The following is a 12,247-nucleotide window of genomic DNA, read 5'->3' as shown; positions in this document are numbered from 1 at the left end:
AAGGAACCGTATTCAATCGTGAACAAATGTTTTAAAACTTTATTTAGGCGATACGGACCGTAAATGGTCTGATCCAATTTGTCAATAAACAAACAAAAGAAATTTCTGTTTACAAACAGTACTGCTGAACTGTCAAGATGTGTTCATCCGATTGAGGTTAGCAGTGACGGTAAAAAACCTAGTTATACGAAACCCATTATTTAGAATGAGATCTTCTGTCTCGGATCGATAGTTTTACTTCAAGGGTAAAATGAAAATAGTTAGCGCGCCTAGAACCAGACTGACTATACCTCATCCGTAATGTTGGCAACAAATCAAATCATTTAATCCGAAATGTTCACTCCATTTCTGTTTTTCGATCGAATCGGATTTTGTCGAACGAATGTGAAAAATTTGCATTCTGGCCCTTATTACCGGTGTCACTACACGGTGGAAACCAAGTGAAGTGAATGATTACGGAAGTCGCTTTAAAAACAAAAGTATTTACTTGGATGAACTTGATGCCATTATGAACATCACGCCACCAATATTTTGTTGAAAAAATAATTTTCCACCACAGTGCACTTCACTATGCGTGATACTGGTAATTGGTAAAATCAAGTGAAGTGACATGTAAGTGAAGTGAATGTGAAAGTGGAAGTGAGAACGGTAATAAGGGCCTCTGTAATTCGATCGAGTGATGCTTTTGTAAGGAAAACTCGAATTCGTCCGAGCTACAGAATGCAAAATTTCGTATTCGATCGAAACAATCCGATTCGAACGGAATACAGAAACGGGATGGTTGGCAGTTTCGTTAGCTTTCCATTTGTATTTGACAGGTCGTGGAGGAGAGTTGGCACCACTGGAAGTATACGATGTGGTACCAATAAGTGTTATCCTGGAAAAAGTCTAATTAAGGAGTGTATCGAAAAGTAGTTAGCAACATTGATTATTGAATAAAAAAGCGAAAAAAAACATATTTTGACATCAGTTTTCGATATATTGTAGAAAAATTACATTTTTATGCATTTCACAGATTATATTGAAGAAAATCCTAGTTTCTGTGAAACGCTCGCACTTTGGACATGACATTCTTCATTAAATTCTGCACAGTTACTTTTGTGACTTTCCTGGTGGCATCTGTCCAGTTTTTTTTTTTGAACTCCTGCATATTTTGGGACACTGTACCTTCCTTCCGAAAGTGCCGCTTGACAATTGTCCAATACCTTTTAATTGGCCGAAGATCCGGGCAGTTCGGTGGGTTGATGTCCTTCTCCACGAATTGTACATTATTTTTTGACAACCACTGTAGAACGGAGTTTCTTGATGTACTCAACCACTTTTAAGTCCCGGCCGGGGTGGCTGGGACCCGTTTTCCTACCAGATCGGGGCAAATCCTTCATGGAAAGGGTCTTACCGAACTTCTCGATAAAATTTTTGATACTGGTGTGGTGCACTTTCACCCGTTTTGCAATTTCGTTGTACGTGACACCACTTTCTGAGCACCAAGTGTGCAGAATTTTCTTTCGCGTTTCCGGATCAATTCGACTCATCATTGAAACGATAAACCGTACCGAAACCAACCTCAAAACACGCTGCCAAAAATTAAGCCATTTCAGAGTAATAACTGTTTTGAATGTTGCTAACTACTTATCGATACACTCCTTACAATGTGTATCAAACAACTTATAGTGAAGTGATTGATCAAAACAGTTATTTTGACAGTGACTGTGCCGCTGTGACAAGTGTTTGTTGATAAGTGAAAAGTGACTATTTATTGAATATTGCTGATTCGCGAAACTGAAAAATGCTCATGCGATGGAAACTGCGAATTTACTACCCAAAATTAAACGACGTCAACCGATCGAAGCGCCATCTGTATATCATTGTCAGTGTTATCAGATTTAGCTGGAATGTGTGAAAATTTACAAGTAAATCGTGTGATTTCAAACTGAATAACAAAAATTGGTCTGCAGCAAACCCATCCGCGAGTATTTATTACATTCTATTTTCTCTTTAGTGGTGTTTACAGCAACGCGAATAGAAGATGCAGGATACTGGTGAGATCGTTCCTCCCTTAGACCTCCAACATAGACGACAACCCGATTGAACAATACTCCGTTCATGTTCAGATTGTAAATGATCAGTGTTCCATCTCAAATCTCACAATAATCATAATTTTCTCGATATTCTCGACAAATTGGGCCAGTTTTATATTTGAAACCTTTTTTAGGAACATTGAAAACACTTTCTCTCTATACACATCTTCTTAGTAACCTCTGAGTTCCAAAAAGTATATGGGCTTGTAACGTACTTGGAGTTAACGTTCCTCGTCACATTCGATCTACAATACCTTTGGCATCCATGGCTATAAACACTTGCTACTTCCTCCTGGTTATGAAAATTCTTATGACATCATTATTTCCACGTAATCGCTCAAAATTTTCCATCTGATAATGAGTATTTTATAACGAAAGGCTGTTTATGATCATCGTACTATAGAATAACTTTTTTTTATATGTACCAGATCTTTTGAAACTATTTCAAGAAAATTGCATCGCATTCAAATTAACAACAGCAATACTATCTCCCATCTAAAGATCGATTTTCTTCAAATTATATAAATTTAGTCATTGACTCTGAAGAATAAGAAGTATACGTGCCAAATTTGATAGCAGTCGAGTTCAGTTGACCCGGAGTTATTCCGTTATAAACATTACACCCCCCTTTTTAAAGGCCCTTACTACCTCCTTCCCCTCGCTAATATCCTTATAATCATATCTAAGTTGTACAAATAGTATCTATGGTTTTAAAAAAGTATCGATTCTCGTCAAATTAGATATTTTTTAATGACCCCTTTTGTTAAAGACACTTGCTACGCTCCCTCCCCCATACAAATACCCTTACGACTATCTCTGGAGAGTAAGAAGCTCATGGGCCAAAGTGTGATAGCAATCCGTTCAGTAGTTTCGTAGTTATGCCGTTACAAACATTACATCTCCCTTTTTAAAAACACGCTAAATCCCCCCCCCCCCATAAATTCAAATCTAAGGTATGCAAACTGTTTGTATCGTCTTCAAAGAAGTATCTGTGCCAAGTTTTAGAAGATAGATGTAGATAAATTAGTGTAATATTATGGTAGATACTACCAGAGCTAATAAAAGTTATTTTCGTTGACTCAAAACAGACGAAATTGAATTGAAATTCTGCTGATGCTACCTGCAGACGCTATTATACTCTCTCTTTTTTTCAATGAGAAACGGGAATGCTTCGTCTCTCTTCGTTTGTTCTGGTGTCGGTCATTTACGAATGAGACAGTAAAGTATTGAAAATAAGGCTGTTGGATTGGATTCTTGCATTGAGAATGCGTGACACTTAAATCCATTTGCAACACAAAATTTGATGCACGCACGTTGTTATAAATTTCCATCCATTATAAAAATCGCCACACGAAAATTTTTCAACTTCTTCTTTATATAGACGCCAAATAAAATCGTACGATATGCGTCAAAATTTGACAGAATGTGTATAAAAGTGTTGCCAACGTTGAGAGAATAAAAGTTTACCGATTGGACAAGCCGGTTGAAAATTCCGGTTCTTTTTTGATCATAAGGTATGATATTCGGCCTCGGTTCAAAAGTCGGTTTTCACAATGATTGCATAACCTTTCTATATGAGAAAGGCAAAAAGTACGGGTGTGTAATGTCAGAGTCATAACTGGATGTCGTGAATACGAATATGACACGCTTTATTTATGCTTCCGAATTCGAATTGGTAATTGATCGATTGTTTGAATAGTGCAACTTTCCCCTCTTTCATTACTAGAAATTTAAACGATGCGCCTAGACTAAATTACATATTAGGTTCATTAAACATTCTGAAACGCAATTAAATATTATGAAATAAGCAGTATAGTTCATTCAGCAAGCGAATGATAGTTGCTACCTGAGCGTTTGAGGTTTTAACCACGCAAAAGGTGCACTCTCCGTCGCTGCTGGTTGATGGTTTAATTCTCGCAATGGCAGTCTTCTCGCCTTGATGGCCAGCAAGCGAATTATAGTTGCTACCTGAGCGTTTGAGGTTTTAACCACGCAAAAGGTGCACTCTCCGTCGCTGCTGGTTGATGGTTTAACCGACGACACGACCAGGCACTCCGAAGAAAAATCTGAACAAAAATTGTTCGTGAGTGATTTACCGCCAGTTACCATAAATATAGCGACCCCTCGATAATCATGAAAATAATCTTCTTGAGCAACACTGTTTAAGTTGCTATGAACTAGTTACCAAGGAGCGCTATAATAAATAAATAAATCATTTGAGAAAGTTTTAAAACTTTTATATAATTTTAAATTTTGTTTCAACTTCCTTTTTAGATTTGCGCCAAACATAATAGTACAATAACCAAATCTGGTACTAGAAGTAAAGTTTGCGACAGAAAGGCGTCATTCTATATCATCCACAGCTACTCATTAGCTCTAACTGCAGTGTAGTCATTTAACTCATCCATGATGATGCTCTTCCTTTTCAGAAATATCCAGTCGAGTTTCCGAAACACATCACTTTTGCTTAACATACTGTTAACCAACCCGGAAGTTAGTACCAGTCTTCATGAAATGAAAATGAGACTTCATTGTTGAATTGTATCTCACACTCTTTACATTCGACTACTTCAACATGTTCCAGCAGCCTTACGGTAGACCGTAGTTACAGTCTCTTTTCTGTTTGAGACACAAATAATCAAATTGTTTGAAGGAGACCTGTTTGTACTGGAGGCTTTCGATGTGCACTTCAAAACCTATAATTGCGATCAGATTTAATATACTGAGAAATTTGATTCCCGTCCTGTTCAAGTGCATTTCATATTCATCAAAGTATACACGCACTTTGCGAAGACCTCAAATCACTGAGAGTAGAAGTAGAGGAGGAGTTTCCAAAATATGACAGCGCATTGTTTCACAACATGTATGCTGATTAGCAACGAGGGTTGAACGATTTGGAACAAGGGGCGAATTGAAATGGTTTTACTTTAGAATGTCATTAGAAAATAACAAATATGCTTTCAATAAATTCTGATGATCCGACTGATAACAAGTTTCGCAATGACGGATTGAATGACTGCAAAACTTAACACCATTTAAAAACTCATGTACATAGCAGATAGTCATTATAGATCTAAGTATGGTTACGTTGAACTATTTAACAAACATCCATGAATCTTGAATTGTCTGGAAGTCATTTTTAATATGTTCGAGCACCAGCAAATCTTAACGAAGACCTCTATCCGATTAAACTACATGATAATTTCACTCGAGGCAGTTTGTTTTGTTTACATTTCTCAAGTCTCCAATATGCAGTAACCAAGGTTATGGTAACTGTTATTTAAAATCAATAATCTATCAACTTGTGTTGCCAGTTTCAATAGTTTTTCGGGCGATTTCGTTTTGACATTACCAGTTACTGAGGGGTTGTTAAATTTGCGATACAGTTTCGATAGACGAGTGGCAGGTCGTGTCGTCGGTTTAACTATCGCAATGGCAGTCTTCTCGCCTTGATGGCCAGCAAGCGAATGATAGTTGCTACCTGAGCGTTTGAGGTTTTAACCACGCAAAAGGTGCACTCTCCGTCGCTGCTGGTTGATGGTTCAACTCCCACGACGTCTGCTTCCACCGAACGCACGAAAAGAAATGATCGATTTTCGACCACGGTTTCACTTTTATACGCATTCAGTTGAAGATATGTGCCTGACTGCCTCAAAATCGTCGTCCTTGCGCGAAAAATCCAAGCGAAAGTAAAGAGTTTTCCGCATTATTTTCAAATTTTGAGAAAACTTAATTTTTGAGTTGTTTGTAGTTATCTCACATTGTTCAAAATATTATCCTAAATTCCTGATCATATTTTTGATGAAATGGTGAAAGAATTATGTTGCTACCATTAATACAAGTCGAGATATTCACGATTAAGTTCTGCCCTTTCTTCCATATGGCTAATTTTGAAAAGGCACCCCATAGTAAAGTAAGTCGTATTCACGACAAAAGAATCTAATTGTCAATTTTATCATTCGCTAACAATCTAAGCACTTAAACTAGAACAAGTTTGTAATTAGTCAATTGAATTGGTTTTTAGTTTAGTGTATCATCATCATTATCATCTTTATTTTCGTATTTATTATGAGAACCCTAGAAACGTTTCATTTTTAATGTTATTGTGCTCGGTCGTGTCTTGCATACAACCCGGTCATTGATATTCTATCAAATTTTCAGCTCGACACCTGGACATTTGTAAAAGTTACGCTGTATTGAGTACATCTGCGATTGTGCGTGTCCTCGATTTTGTACAATTTTCAAAATAGAATTGAATGCGCAACAACGAGTTTGCATTAAATTTTGCGGTTAAAACGGTTTCAATGGTGCGACGACCAATGCAAACGACCAGCAGCTGTATGCTAGTGTAATTGCCCTTGTTTGAAACAAAACTCACACTGCGAACGGTGCATACAAACAAATCCGTCCCGCAGCAGAACTGAATGCTTGATTCTGTACCTGGAACTTAATTCTGAACTTGAACCAGGCGCAGGCTAGATTGAATGGAATATGTTAACCTTTCATACCAGGGGTGGAATCATGTAAGGTGATAAGTGACTATCACCTCCTGGTGATAAAGAGGTGATCACCAGAATGTTTGGAATCATCGAATGTGATCACTTTTACTATCACCATCACCGGTGATTGAGCCAACTTCACTCCATTTATCACCTGTCAAGAAACGTCAATTTTTCAGGAGTAAAATATGAATGTGACGTATACCGTTGATATTAGGAGGAGTAACATATGAAAGTGGCGTATATCCAAATAATATTTTAAAATCTAAATTTTTATTCCTATAGTTTTCAATCCATTTCATTAATTCGAGTCATGTTTATCAATGATGATTTGTATGGATCGAAGAGTAACGTTGAAAAAAATTGCCTCACGAGTATGGCAAACTGCGCACAAACGAATAAAAAATTCACTTGTTGGTTTAATTTAGTGCCGATTTTTATTTTTCAATGGAAATAAATGTCACAGTCAGTTCTTTGGGATAAATTTGCTAGCTTTGAAATGACATGAATTGTTAGATCTTCTTGATGTTTCACAACGAATGGCATTCTTCTCGAATGTGAATGATCCGTTAAATAATTTTGTGTATAGTTTTCATTTACTTTACGATTATGGCATTTCACAGAGCTTTCAAATGCTAGTTCCATTTTGGAAATTTTACCCACCGGTACTACGAATATCCACTATGATTAGCAGCAACTAATTGTCCAAAAATGTTGCCTTATTTAGCTCAACTCACAAGAAGAAAATTAAGAACGCAGTTTAATCTTTTTTACTCGTTCAATTAAACAAGACTGATATGTCGCTCACGAGGTCACGGCCACCTAATTCTACTGAAAATGTTAGCATAGATTTTTTATGTTGTTACGTTATGTGCAACAGGATATGTCTACATTCATAAACTTATCACTTTTCCAGAAAGTAATTTATCTTTGACTCTACGAACACCCCTACGATATTCCTTCAAATAATAATTACAACATAAATGAATTGATTTATTGATAAATAACAGTTCGGCTGAAAAGTTCGTATCGTTTAATAGAAACACACATTTTTTTGCCGAAATTCGTTTTTATTATTCAACATAATTGCCATCAGAGGCGATACAGCGATTATAGCGATCTTCCAACTTTTCGATACCATTTTTTGTAGTACGATTTGTCCTTTGCCTCAAAATAGGCCTCAGTTTCAGCGATTACCTCTTCATTGCTTGTAAAATTTTTTACCAGCGAGCATTCTCTTGAGGTCTAAGAACAGGAAAAAGTCACTGGGGGGCCAAATCTGGAGAATACGGTGGATGAGGGAGCAATTCGAGGCCCAATTCGTTCAATTTCAGCATGGTTTTCATCGACTTGTGACACGGTGCATTGTCTTGATGAACAAAACTTTTTTCTTTTTCAAATGAGGCCGTTTTTTTGAAATTTCGTCCTTCAAACGCTCTAATAACGCTATGTAATAGTCACTGTTGATGGTTTTTTCCTTTTCAAGGTAGTCGATGAAAATTATACCATGCGAATCCCAAAATACAGACGCCATAACCTTACCGGCCGATTGTTGAGTCTTTCCACGCTTTGGGTTCGGTTCATCGCGTGCAGTCCACTCAGCTGACTGTCGATTGGACTCCGGAGTGAAGTGATGGAACCATGTTTCGTCCATTGTTATATATCGACGAAAAAAATCGGTTTTATTTCGATATAACAGCTCTAAACACTGCTCAAAATCATCAATTCGTTGTTGTTTTTGATCGATTGTGAGCTCACGCGGCACCCATTTTGCATAAAGCTTTCTCATATCCAAATATTCGTGAATAATATGTCCAACACGTTCCTTTGATATCTTTAGGGTGTCAGCTATCTCAATCAACTTCACTTTACGGTCATTGAAAATCATTTTGTGGATTTTTTTCACGTTTTCATCGGTAACAGCCTCTTTTGGACGACCACTGCGTTCATCGTCTTCGGTGCTCATATGACCAGTACGAAATTTTGCAAACCACTTACGAATTGTTGCTTCGCCCGGTGCAGAGTCTGGATAACACTCATCAAGCCATTTTTTTGGTATCGGCGGCACTTTTTTTCATCAAAAAGTAGTGTTTCATCAACACACGAAATTCCTTTTTTTCCATTTTTTTTCACAATAACAAAAGTAGCTTCACTCAAAATGCAATATCTCACAAATTTATATTTACACACGTATCTTTTGAAGGTTGGTACTAACTGAAAATGGTATGGATTTAATTCTAGTGGCGCCCTCTCATAGAAACGATACGAACTTTTCAGCCGATCTGTTATATCGAAATAAAACCGATTTTTTTCGTCGATATATAACAATGGACGAAACATGGCTCCATCACTTCACTCCGGAGTCCAATCGACAGTCAGCTGAGTGGACTGCACGCGATGAACCGAACCCAAAGCGTGGAAAGACTCAACAATCGGCCGGTAAGGTTATGGCGTCTGTATTTTGGGATTCGCATGGTATAATTTTCATCGACTACCTTGAAAAGGGGAAAACCATCAACAGTGACTATTATATAGCGTTATTAAAGCGTTTGAAGTACGAAATTTCAAAAAAACGGCCTCATTTGAAGAAGAAAAAAGTTTTGTTTCATCAAGACAATGCACCGTGTCACAAGTCGATGAAAACCATGCTGAAATTGAACGAATTGGGCTTCGAATTGCTCCCTCATCCACCGTATTCTCCAGATTTGGCCCCAGTGACTTTTTCCTGTTCTCAGACCTCAAGAGAATGCTCGCTGGTAGAAAATTTAGAAGCAATGAAGAGGTAATCGCTGAAACTGAGGCCTATTTTGAGGCAAAGGACAAATCGTACTACAAAAAATGGTATCGAAAAGTTGGAAGATCGCTATAATCGCTGTATCGCCTCTGATGGCAATTATGTTGAATAATAAAAACGAATTTTGGCAAAAAAATGTGTGTTTCTATTAAACGATACGAACTTTTCAGCCGAACTGTTAGAACACTTCAATTTTGATATATTTGTGGTTATGTCATACAACAGGAAACTTTATCATAGAACTGCATGTAGTAAAAATTATGTTGATACGAAAGATACAACACGAAATATTCACAACCAAAAACTGATCACTCTTTCAGAGGGTAAATTTTGAAAAGGCGTCCCAAAGTGAAGTAAGACGTATTCACGTCAAAAATAATGAGCATGTGATACCAATTTTGTCAGTTGAAGTTGAGTTGTTTCAGTTCTTATCGTTGCCCACTTACATTCCATCAATCCATCGCAGGTGTCCACAAAACTCGTTCATAACCGATTTAATCATCTCCTGGATGGTTTTAATTATGCAATCCGACAAATTCTCACACAGCATAATCGGATCAAGAATGAATCACAGCAGTGCGGCCTCCGCGGCTCAATCGGGAGGCCTGTCGTCGGTATGATGAAACTGGTCCACTAACCGGACGAAATGTGAATACTTGAAATTGCAGCATATGCGCCAACGACGACGAGTGACTCATCACCGTTCGAATCGATTCCATCCCCTTTGCCGAAATGATCACAGAAAGAAAGGCAGAAAGAAAACCAAAACAAAAACGAAGCGATTCCGAACCGTTCTTGTTTACACGCGTTTTGATTGTTTCTTTCATCGCCGATTCATGTCCGTTTCGCGCTGTTCGTACTGACGAAGCACGTGACTCTCGCGCGCACAGGTTGCTGCGATGGAGAAGAGGAAAAGCTCACCTGTCACGAATCGTTCGTCCGCGTTCTTGTGGCGGTGTTTTGTCTGATCAGTCTGGTAGGGGGCACACTCGTGGGGGTAAACCCTCCGGTCCGGTGAGCAGCAGGCGAGCAGCCAACCGAGTCACAGTTCGGTATGACGTCGATGACGATGATGACGCATTCAAAGTTCTGTGACTTTCATTGCCTACTGCCAGCGGTGTGACCGATGACGAAGAAAATATTTCGCGCGGCCACTGAACATGCGGGAGCTTTTCGGGTCTCTCAGCCCGGGGTGAACGCGGTGTGAGACGATGTGAATGTTTTCCGAATATCGAACTTTTCGAAATTTTCGGTAACCTGGTCAAATTGTCCTACGGAAACGATATATGACCGTATTAACTGAAGCAGACATTTTTGAAATACTTTCGCGATTGCACGTTCGTTGAGGTTGCCGAGCGGCGGGGATGAAGAGCTTTTGAAGTAGCCAATCATCATCATCATAGCATCTTAGGCATCGAATTGCGACAGGAGCTGGCTGGGTCCGGGTTTGAGTTCCGAAGGGTGGGGGGGGGGAGTGAAGGCGAACTAGAAGAGTTTACGCTTTACAGCAGCCCGAGCACCAAAACATGAATCATTCCATGTTGGTAATTTGACGAGTACTGAAGCGTTTCGAAAAACAAAAAGTGCAATCTCCGTTGGAAACAAGTTCATTCGCCGATTCAGCTCAGGATGTTCAATGCATTCTTGCGTTTGGGAGCTACGTTGGCCGGCTGCATCGAACTGAGTGCCGGATTTCTGATGATGGAGTACCTGGTCGGTGGTTGGAAGACTAACGTAGGTCAGTTTCCTCATATGGCAGCTCTCGGGCGTCCGGAGGCCAACGGATCGATTGAGTGGTTCTGCGGTGGAACGTTGATCTCGCCGCAGTTCGTACTGACTGCAGCCCACTGTGCCAACAGTCGGATGCGGTAAGTGTTGTGAAACTGATCAGCCGAAAACCGTCATCAAGTTCAACAGTTCCTTTCCCACAGGGATCCCCCGCGTGTGATAAGACTCGGAGATTACGATCTGAGCACCGATGACGACAGTGACCATCAGGATGTGGAAATTTCCCAAATAGTGCATCATCCGGCCTACAACGGAGTGCAGGCTTACAACGACATCTCGTTGATCCGGCTTAACCGGAGTGTATCGTTGGGAAGGTTCGTGCAACCGGCGTGTTTGTGGCGATCGGACACGGCGCCCCCCTCCGAACGTCTCACCGCAATCGGTTGGGGACGGCTTGGACATTGTGAGTATGAAATCTGAGAGTGCTGGTGCAAGTCTGTAAAACTGTAACTTGTTTTCACCTTCGATCACAGACGGAGATCAACCGACGGAACTGCACCAGGTTGATTTGCCGGTTATCGCGAACGACGAATGTAACCGTTTGATAGCGTCACCACGGACACGACGCTTCCGGCAGGGCATTCTACCGTCGCAAATCTGTGCCGGTGAAATGGCAGGCGGTAAGGACACCTGCGAGGGGGATTCCGGTGGGCCGCTGCAAGTTCGTTCCGGTGTTCCGGCCTGTCGGTTCGACATTGTCGGCATAACCTCGCTCGGAGGGGTCTGTGGAACCGCACGGAAACCGGGCATCTACACTCGGGTTTCACATTTTGTACCGTGGATCGAGTCGATTTTGAGGAAGCAATAAAGTCAACGCGTTCGCTCAGTGTTCTTTCTCTCATTGTTCGACTAAACAAAATAAAACCGTTTTTTTAAATAGAATTTACATTACATATATTTCTTGTTTTCAGCTTTCTGCTTGTTTTTACACATAATAAGTTAAAATATACATCATTTTTTTTTAAATTTTACTTCCTTGCCATTTCTGAGTTGTTTCATGGTTCCGCTCTCACTCAATCGCCATATTTGTTTTCCATCCACCGATTCTCTGTTTCGGCATCTCGGTCTTCTATCTACAGTGTGTGTGA

General features: G+C 39.7%; 1 pseudogene; it reads left to right on the top strand.

Moving 5' to 3' along the window:
- The first annotated feature begins 10,930 nt into the window (after positions 1-10,930).
- On the top strand, positions 10,931-11,968 carry LOC131440041 (serine protease snake-like; annotated as a pseudogene).
- The last annotated feature ends 279 nt before the right edge of the window (positions 11,969-12,247 follow it).

This window comes from Malaya genurostris, unplaced genomic scaffold, assembly GCF_030247185.1.
Source record: "Malaya genurostris strain Urasoe2022 unplaced genomic scaffold, Malgen_1.1 HiC_scaffold_50, whole genome shotgun sequence".
Classification (NCBI taxonomy): domain Eukaryota; kingdom Metazoa; phylum Arthropoda; class Insecta; order Diptera; family Culicidae; genus Malaya; species Malaya genurostris.
This window is presented reverse-complemented; position numbering and strand designations above follow the sequence as displayed.